General features: G+C 34.2%; 1 long non-coding RNA gene across 2 annotated transcripts; it reads right to left on the bottom strand.

Annotated features, from left to right (window-relative positions):
- Positions 1-788, bottom strand: LOC149621012 (uncharacterized). Of its 2 annotated transcripts, XR_016375112.1 has the most exons (3): positions 524-788; positions 183-397; positions 1-123 (listed from the first exon to the last, which is right to left on the bottom strand). It is a non-coding gene; the product is annotated as an uncharacterized LOC149621012 (long non-coding RNA). The 2 variants fall into 2 exon arrangements; XR_016375111.1 differs by having other exon boundaries at positions 1-397.
- Positions 789-9,535: the final 8,747 nt, after the last annotated feature.

Here is a 9,535-nt window from a genome sequence, read left to right as displayed (position 1 = left end):
TTTCTTCCCAGAAAAAATTGGAATGAAAAAATCAGAAAATGTAAATCGAAATGAATAACTATCTTGCGGAATTTTCTTCTTGTGTGCATCTAGCCATTTCATAACAACTGGATCTCCGGCCGCCTGATACAAACCAATGATATCAAAATAATAAAGAACATAACACGAAGAAGAATATTCACCCAGTTCTTAATTTATATGTAATCATTTTGTAGTAAAAATGCCGACTCAATTCCCGATTTGATCAAGTCCGAGAGAGAGTCAATGCAGTTGTAGCTTTCCGTCGAAAAGTCCGTGCGCAAGTAACAACCCAAGAAGAACAGAATGAAAGTCACTCCGATAAGCCACGACGAAGTGAGGAGACGACAAGTAATGTGCGGCAGAACAGAAGGAATGGCTATAAAACATAATTATACTATCCACTTATGTATGAATAAAGCGCCGGTCATCTTTTGTAAGATAATTGTCTCTTCTATACGAAGTTCAATTTGTTTTAAATATTAGGGATGACGTAAATGCTTACGTTCGGCGCACAAGAGTGACGCGTTCTCCCAGACATTTTCCAGGGTTTCTTGGGCCATTTTCTTGACAACTTTCTTAGTGGGCATCGATTTGTATTTGTTAGTTACGATGGAGTGAATGACGAGTAAAACTGACAGAAGTCCCAAGGTTAACACTAATAAAATCAGCACCTGAATGAATACAAGAACGAAACTCAATGAATTCCCTATCAAGTATTAATCAAAAATGTCTTGATTCGAATCAAGACCTTAAAAGTATCGATAAGACTGAGGTTATCACTTGACTGAGTTTATCACTTGACTGAAGGATCAGATATTAATTTTTCTTTTAATTGAAACTTAAAGGCATGCTTAAGAAAAAACAACGTTCCATTACCGTTTTCCGTTGAAATAACTTATTTTACAGGTAATCAATTTCAAAAATTTACTTATCTCGGGTTTTCGGGCACAATTCCATTCCCCCAAAACATTTTATCATTACATTAATTACTTTTGAGAGTACGTGTATGACATTGAGTTTTAAAAGGTTCCCTCATTTGTGCCCGGCATGCTTCGCAGTGGATACGTTTTAAAACAATGGCGGAAAATTAAGTAGGGACAGTTAGATTTTTACTCGTGGTTATGAAAAATGATGTAATGTCTAGTGTACTTCAGTCAACAGTCATACTGTTCATTCTCATAGCTCAGGACATCCCTTACAAAAATCTTCTTAAGAACTCTTAAGAAAATTTCTTGGGAAATTTCTTTGGAAATCCTTAAGGCGTTCTTTAGGAAATTGGGGAATATTGGCCTCTTTTTCTTTGGAAATTAATTTGGAAATATCTTTGGAATTTTCTTGGGAAATATCTTTGGAATTTTCTTGGGAAATATCTTTGGAATTTTCTTGGGAAATATCTTTGGAATTTTCTTGGGAAATATCTTTGGAATTTTCTTGGGAAATATCTTTGGAATTTTCTTGGGAAATATCTTTGGAATTTTCTTGAGAAATGTCTTTGGAATTTTCTTGGGAAATGTCTTTGGAAATATCTTTGCAATTTACTTGGGAAATATCTTTGCAATTTACTTGGGAAATATCTTTGCAATTTACTTGGGAAATATCTATGGAATTTTCTTGTGGAACATATAGAGGAGGTTATGGGGAAATTAATTTAGCCACTAGAAACAAGGATAGTTCTCTCATGCAGAACCGTATCCCATTACTGGGAGCGCAGTTCTTATATGCTGAACTACACCCCATATAGCGAGGGAAGTTCTCACATGCAGTGTGAAATTGCTTATAAAGTCAGACATTTAATCGACTTTAAAACATCCGTAAACGGCAGAAAGTTTTAACCTTGTGCAATTGTATGGGGTACTAAGTGGGTTTTGGAGGCTTTAACGGCCAAGCAGTAGATACAGACGTCGTTGTTAAATTTAATAATGTATATTCACTGAGAGTTTTTCGAGTATCAGAAACGCGTTTAACCTATTTTTCTCTACAATATTTTTAAAAAAATATTTATTTTCGACTCTAATTATACGCTCGAAATAAAGATTCAACATGCCATAAGAGAATTAAGCAACAATTCCGACTGCCAGCTTAGATTCCCTGTAAATCTAAACATAACGATTTTAATTACTCTTATTTTACTTTTAATCTATTTTATCCTTTACATAAACACCTCACGGATTATTAAAGGCAAAAAAAAATAAATAAAAAAAATAAATAAAAATAAATAGGTAAATATAACATTCCATTTCAACGCTTGCTGAGCCTTAGCTACGGGACAAGCCTTCCTGAAACCTTTTCAATTTTTTAACCATCAAGTTAATGTCTATCTAGGAAAACTTTAGCTAAACAATTTGGGTAAAAATGTTTTGAGATAATTATGTGTAAAGCATAATTGCAATATATCTGGCCCTTTGAAATTCATCTCTAAAATTCTTAACTAATTTCGTTGGAAAATAAACTCTAGACCTTCTTTGGAAATATATCTCTTGAATTCCAAACGAATTTCTTTGGAAAATAAACCCTAGATCTTCTTTGGATATTTATTTCTAGAATTCTTATCGAATTTCTTTGGAAAATAAACCCTAGAGCTTTTTTGGACATTTATCTCAATAATTCCTAACGGATTACTTTGGAAAACAACCCCAAGCCATTCTTTGGAAATTTAGCTCTAGAATTCCTAAAGAATTTCTTTAGAAAATAATCCCAAGACATTCTTTGAAAATTTATCTATAGAATTCCTAAAGAATTTCTTTAGAAAATAGTCCCAAGACATTCTTAAGAAATTTATCTCTAGAATTCCTAAAGAATTTCTTTGGAAAATAATCCCAAGACATTCTTAGGAAATTTATCTCTAGAATTCCTTAAAAATTTCTTTAGAAAATAAACCTTATACATTCTTTGGAAATTTATCTTTAGAACTCCTGAAGAATTTCTTTGGAAAATAAACCTTAAACATTCTTTGGAAATTTATCTTTAGAATTCCTAAAGAATTTCTTTGGAAAATAATCCCAAGACATTCTTTGGAAATTTATCTCAAGAATTCTTTAGGAAATTCCAAGGAAGTCTTTGGAAATAGTTTCTTTAGAAAATGATCCCAAGGGCTCCGTAGGGTTCCAAAGAAATTCCTTTAGAACTCTTAAGAAGATTTTTGTAAGGGATGATTAATGCTGCTCACTATTTCTCTCTCTAGTTTCAAACAATGGTTAGAGACCATTCAGTGCCGCAGGTCGCACATGAATATATTTCAACTACAGTTTACATCAATTCTCCGTGGTCGTACTATTAGTGGGTTAAGCACTAATTTGTTCAGAACATGTCTCGAAAGTGTGCTTGTTGTAAGTTTTTAAAGCAGTGTTGCCAATGTGTGGGTAATTTCCCACATCGTGGGAGATTTAGGTTTGGTTTTAGGCTCTGTGGGGAAAAAGTAATATTTTTCCGAAATTAATCAAATGTCGGAATTTTCCTGTTCAAGGGTTAATAGTGCAAAATTTTCAAAAATGCAATAATTTTTAACTGCACAGTTAAAATTAGTGCATTTTCGAAAATTTTATCCGGTTTAATAATTTCAAGCGACATTTTGAAATAAATTCGGTGATTTTAAGTTTGGCACTGAAAAAAAAAGAAAGCATATTTTGAGAATTTTAAAGCTTTATAGCATTTGTACATATTGTCAAAGCCATGCGGAGTGATATTCCATATTAAACTTAGTATGATAAAATAGTCCAGATAAATATGACTGTAAAAAAAGGGGTGTGGGAAATGCGGCAAATTTTTAAAATGGAAGTGGGAACATCCACTTTCTAACATTAGCAACACTGATTTGAAGGTTTTGGTCATGGCTAAACAGACCGCTCATTCAGTTTTTTATTGTTTTAAAGCTTATTTTGACACGTTATCTCTCAAAAGTAACTAATGTAATGATAAAATGTTTTGGGGGAATGGAATTGTGCCCGAAAACCCGAGATAAGTAAATTTTTGAAATTGATTACCTGTAAAATAAGTTATTTCAACGGAAAACGGTAATGGAACGTTGTTTTTTCTTAAGCATGCCTTTAAGTTTCAATTAAAAGAAAAATTAATATCTGATCCTTCAGTCAAGTGATAACCTCAGTCAAGTGATAACCTCAGTCTTATCGATACTTTTTACCTCTCCGTGTGACGTAGTCCAGGAGAGGTTCTGTAACGGCCGTGTCTGTGTGTCTGTCTGTGTGTCTGTCTGTCCGTTGTTACACCCACGTGACCGCGTTCGCAGTTTGCGTATCGGAGCAAACGTGTTCGCTATTTCCGAACTGCTTTCACAGTCACGGAAATGGCTCCTCTACTTGAGTTCTCACACCACCATCTTCTGGTCTTTGTCCATCCCACACGGACAGCAGTTTGTTCTTACTGGCTTCTAATCACCACCATTTTCTGTTCTTTGTCAATCCCACATTGACACCAGTCTGCACTTACACTGGCTTCTGACACCACCATCCACTGGTCTTCCGTCTATTCCACATAGACACCAATCTGTATCATTGGCTTCTACTCCATTATCATCGTTTGGTTTTAGGATATACGCGGCGATCAGCTAGGGTTACGAGAAACGTCTAGCCTCCATAAGGTGGGATCGACCACCAGAGGTTTCGCAATTGCGCTTTTTCCTTACTATTATAATGGAAACGAATCGTATATATACCCCAAATTTGAAAAAAGCGGGCAAGAGGGGTACCCTTCACTTTAAACGTCAATATTAGCAAAGTTTGAGAAGATAATAGGTATAACTTTATTTTAAACGATTTAACTATTATTAATGTTAATTATTGAAGATTAAAATAATTAAAAATAATTATATTTATTTAAATATTAAAGATAAACCTCTCGTGCAAAGAGAGAGATTATCATTGCCTCCTATATCTACCAAGGCCCGTGCATGCGATATATTTCCTTCATTGCCTCCTATATCTATCAAGGCCCGTGCATTGTGATATATTTCATTCATTGCCTCCTATATCTATCAAGGCCCGTGCATTGTGATATATTTCATTCATTGCCTCCTATATCTATCAAGGCACGTGCATTGCGATATATTTCATTCATTGCCTCCTATATCTATCAAGGCCCGTGCATTGCGATATATTTTTCAAAACAACAACAAAAATGGGAAACCCCAACTCAGAAACATAATAACGTTTTCTTTGGATACTTAAGTTTATATAATCTTCTTGACACGGAGAGGTAAAATTTTGGTTTTCCCAACTTGTTAGGTCTTGATTCTAATCAAGACATTTTTGATTAATATCTGCTCCTTCAGTCTTCATTTTAATTAAGATTGTTAAGAAACTGTTTTACATTTTCAAAATCTACACTAAGCAGAAACATATATAAAGGGGACCGTAACTTTAGCTCAATCAGTCATTTATTTAGAATGATACTCCAAAAAATAAAAACGTAACTCATTGAAAGTTTCTATTCTTATTGTAATTAACATAATACAATTTTTTACAACCCTTTATTGAAACGCTCCCCTAAAAATTCCACAAATAGGACCAAATTGACAGTTTTACACAATTTTTTAAAACGCTGATTTATGTCTGTTTAACCTTTAGCTCAAACTTTTCATAAGCCCAATATGAAATTCGGATATCCTTAAAACTTCTCAAAAACGATCCGAGATTATCAATTTCGAACTTTTTTGTAGCATTAACTAACGTCTGTTTGATAAACACAATATAGTCAGGGCAATGCCGACTCAATTTATAAGGGCTACCCTAAAAGTCCACAAAGGTGATCCAAGATTGTTAATACGCCTAAAAAGTGCCCTCGTCAAAATATGTAGCTGGGGAAAAGAGAGCGTGATCGAGTGGGCTATGCTAGTTGGTATTTTGGTAGTAAGTAACGGGGGTTGGGACTCCAGGCATAGCCCGCTCCATCACGCACTCGACAACGCAAAGTAACTCGCGCCAGCGTGGGAAATAAGGCGGTAACACAGGGCAAATGACGAGTTTAAAAATTCCCTGGTACAGCTCAAAAATTAAATCGGAGGGGGGTCAGTGGTCCACGAGACTACTAAAAAATTCAAGGGTAACCAGAGTCCACACATTAAAATTCTAATATTTTAATTATCCACTTCTTCAGCTTAGCAGACGACGTGCTCTGGCCAATTGGTCACGGACCAGTTTATTTATTCCAAGTCAGGAGGGTCTCTGGCCTAATGTCCAGTTTAAAAAAATCCTTATTTTCCACCCAGACTCGCGCTATAGCGCAAGCAGCTTGCGACGTGTTGCGCGTGATCGAGTAGGCTATGGTCCGGTCTAAAGAAATCTTCAGCTCAGCGTTGTAAATAAGGTGGTGGCACAGGGAAAATTACCAGTTTAAAAATTAAATCGGAGGGGGAGCAGTGGTCCACAACACCACTAAGAAAGTTCTAGGGTAACCAGGGTCCAGACATTATCTCAACTATTTTAATTACCCACTTCTTTAGTTTAGCAGACGCCGCGCCCTGGTCAATGGTCCTGGACCAGTTCATTTATTCCAGGGCAGGGGGGTCGCTGGCCCAATGTCTAGTTTTAAAAAAATCCCTATTTCCCACCCTGCTTCAGTTGGGAGTCCTGGAGCTCCTAAAGTCCAGAGATGCATATGACAAGGATTCATTTCTCATAAGCGAGAATGGCCAACTCTGTTGTGTTAGAGATAGCCTGGCAGCCTGGTATTTGTTTACTTCTAAGTCAGCTGGGTTTTCACCTTTAAAAGTTAATACAGCCCTTTGAATTTAAATAACTAGAAATGAGTAATGTTATTAAATGAATGAATCTATTCGTTTGCAGTTGTGTCGTAATGAGAGCAATTAAATATGTGTCTTTGATATTTAGCTCTGATAATTTCAGAAACTTAATAAAAAGTAGTGTTATGTATTTAACCAGAATTTATTTTATTGAAATTTATTAATAAAATTTTATTTAATTAAAAAATTGTAATACTATTTTATGTTTTAAATTTTACAAATAAAATTCAAAACAGTAAACATAGGGTTAAGGTTATATTGTATTATAAATAGCCCGTGGGATTGATTTTAGCTATATCGCAATTAGAGCTCGACATTTTCTATCCATTATCCACAAATTAGTAATTAATTTGAATGAAAATAGGTGGATATCTTTTATTAATTGGGAAATAATGCACACACTTTACATTTAAATTTTAGAAGTTAATTTATTATTTACTTTGTGTATATAATATTCAGCATTAATTTCACAAAGGAAATAAATTGGTCGCGCTGATATTTACTAGTAAATCAGTCTATCCATGCTTAAATAACGCAGATTGGGGTAATTTTGAAAACTAAAAATTAAACATACTTAAACTTAAAATTAATCAATGAAAGCTGGAAAGTACAAATACTAAATATGAGGCTTTCGTTTAAAACCGTTTTCAAATCAAACAAACGTATAGTTATATCATGACGGCTACCACCAGATGGTTATCTGTAAAATATTTTCCCATGTTATTTCTATGGGAAAATTTCGAGGTTTTCGTCAAAATCTATGATTATTTTTATCGTCAAAATCTATGATTATTTTTATGGAAATGAAAACCACCCTTAGCAACTTTATTTTTTGTAAAATAAACTATTAAATGGATCTCTTTGAAATTTTAACCACATATTTAGGGCCCGAATTGTAGTTCTGTGGAATCTTTTCAAAGCAGTTAATACGATACAAAAAAAGTTATAACCAATCAAAAAACCATCCTTATACATTAAAGTCGGTATGAAGTCTTATCTAAGAGAGCTATCGCTCTCCTAGAATATTGTTATTGAAAACCATTTTACTTCGTTGTCCATATTTAAGAAGGACCAGGAATTGGACGTGACTGTCACTTTAGGGCTGGACACGATAATCATCTCCTTTATTCCGACGGGCGGAGATGGATTGTAATGATCCATTCGACTGAGGAAAAATGAACTTGGTTGTTCCAATTTGATAACATGAGATGTCTAATGCCGGCGAATAAGCGTTAAATAATTTGTACTCCAGATTTTAATCATTGTTTCAATGTAATTAAAAAATCGCATACCTTGGAAAAATTTGGCGTATCGTTTATTTCATAAAGCTGATGGAAATTAACAAATTTCCCTTTGTAATGCAGCCTAAAAGTTGTCGACAAAATTGAATTATAATAGAATGTTAACATTGTTTCATAGCAGTCTGCAAGCTGAGATTCGTTTCTGAGAGTTATTTAACGTTGCGTATGAACTAGGGAAAATGTTATCATGAACTTTCGGTATAAAACAATTTGGCGGGGGGTTTGCGAATAGTTGGTTTTTGCTGTTTTAGGAAATCCCCAATGTTAGAAACAAAATTCAATTACTCGATTCAAAATTAACTTAATTTTCAAAAAACAATCTGGATGATTGAAAGCCTAGGCCTAGTAATTATCGATTTTTGTTTTTGCCATATTTCACGAGTTACTTTTTTATTTTTCAATATTTTATAATTTTCTAAAATCAATAACGACATTCAATTTGAACTCAAAATATTAGCCATCCTAGTCGAGAGTATCACTACCTATACAAACTTATTTACCTAGATATGTAATGATTGCTCTTTATTGATTAGCAATTGCAGAAGTTAAAACTAACGAACTATATTCAATCTTCATAATTGTGAATTACTAAATTATTTAGGCTGAATGCAGATTATTTTAAATCGAGGATACGTTATGACACTTGCTTCTACTAATGAAACTACACCTTTCCTCGCAATGCGTGTTTAACTCTCGACTCGCAGTGAACCGTTAATGTCTCTTCTAGAACACAAGAAACACTAAACACAAATTTTAGTTTTTAACCCGCCTCTTCTTTCATACCTCCCCTTCCCAAGGAAGGGGGTCCGGAACTTTGACGCGCGCCCACATTACTCTGATCTCCATTCCTACTTCTAAAATAAATCTATTCCTGGTTTAGTGGCCCGTGGTTAGAGCATTAAGTGAATTCTGCCTCATTCGGTCCAAATATTGGTCGAATCGATTTGCAAGTGTCAAATTTACTTCATGTTGAAGAATCGTTTAAAATATTCTGCCATGAACTTCATCTGTTCCTTAAAATCCGTCTCATTCTGACAAGAAATTAAAGTTAAATTGTCATCAAGAAAGCAGTTTTAATTCCGAGACACTGAAGGCTCGCTTCAACAACGTCACCGAATTTAGATAAACTCACCTCATCTCTATAACTTATCGAACAATTGATAATTGTCTCTTTTGTATACCTTTAATAATAAATTTAAAATAATTGTAATAAATCAACGTTAACATATAATGTTTTAAAATTCAAGTTCAACCTGTATTTAAAATATCGATAATTTCCAACAAATTCAATTTCGTTCAAAGCCATTTTTGAGTCCACTAATGATTGACTGGACAATCCGAAATCTTCAAAGGGTGGAAAGTGTTGCTGAGAGATTTATCGAAGTTCTTCAGTATCAGACTGAGACTACTTAATAGTGTGCGATTCTAAACTGAAACATAAAGAGTAATTCTTTCACAT

Source organism: Phalangium opilio, unplaced genomic scaffold (genome assembly GCF_054372755.1).
Source record: "Phalangium opilio isolate 3A_F unplaced genomic scaffold, DU_Popi_V2 ptg000209l_1, whole genome shotgun sequence".
Taxonomy (NCBI): domain Eukaryota; kingdom Metazoa; phylum Arthropoda; class Arachnida; order Opiliones; family Phalangiidae; genus Phalangium; species Phalangium opilio.
This window is presented reverse-complemented; position numbering and strand designations above follow the sequence as displayed.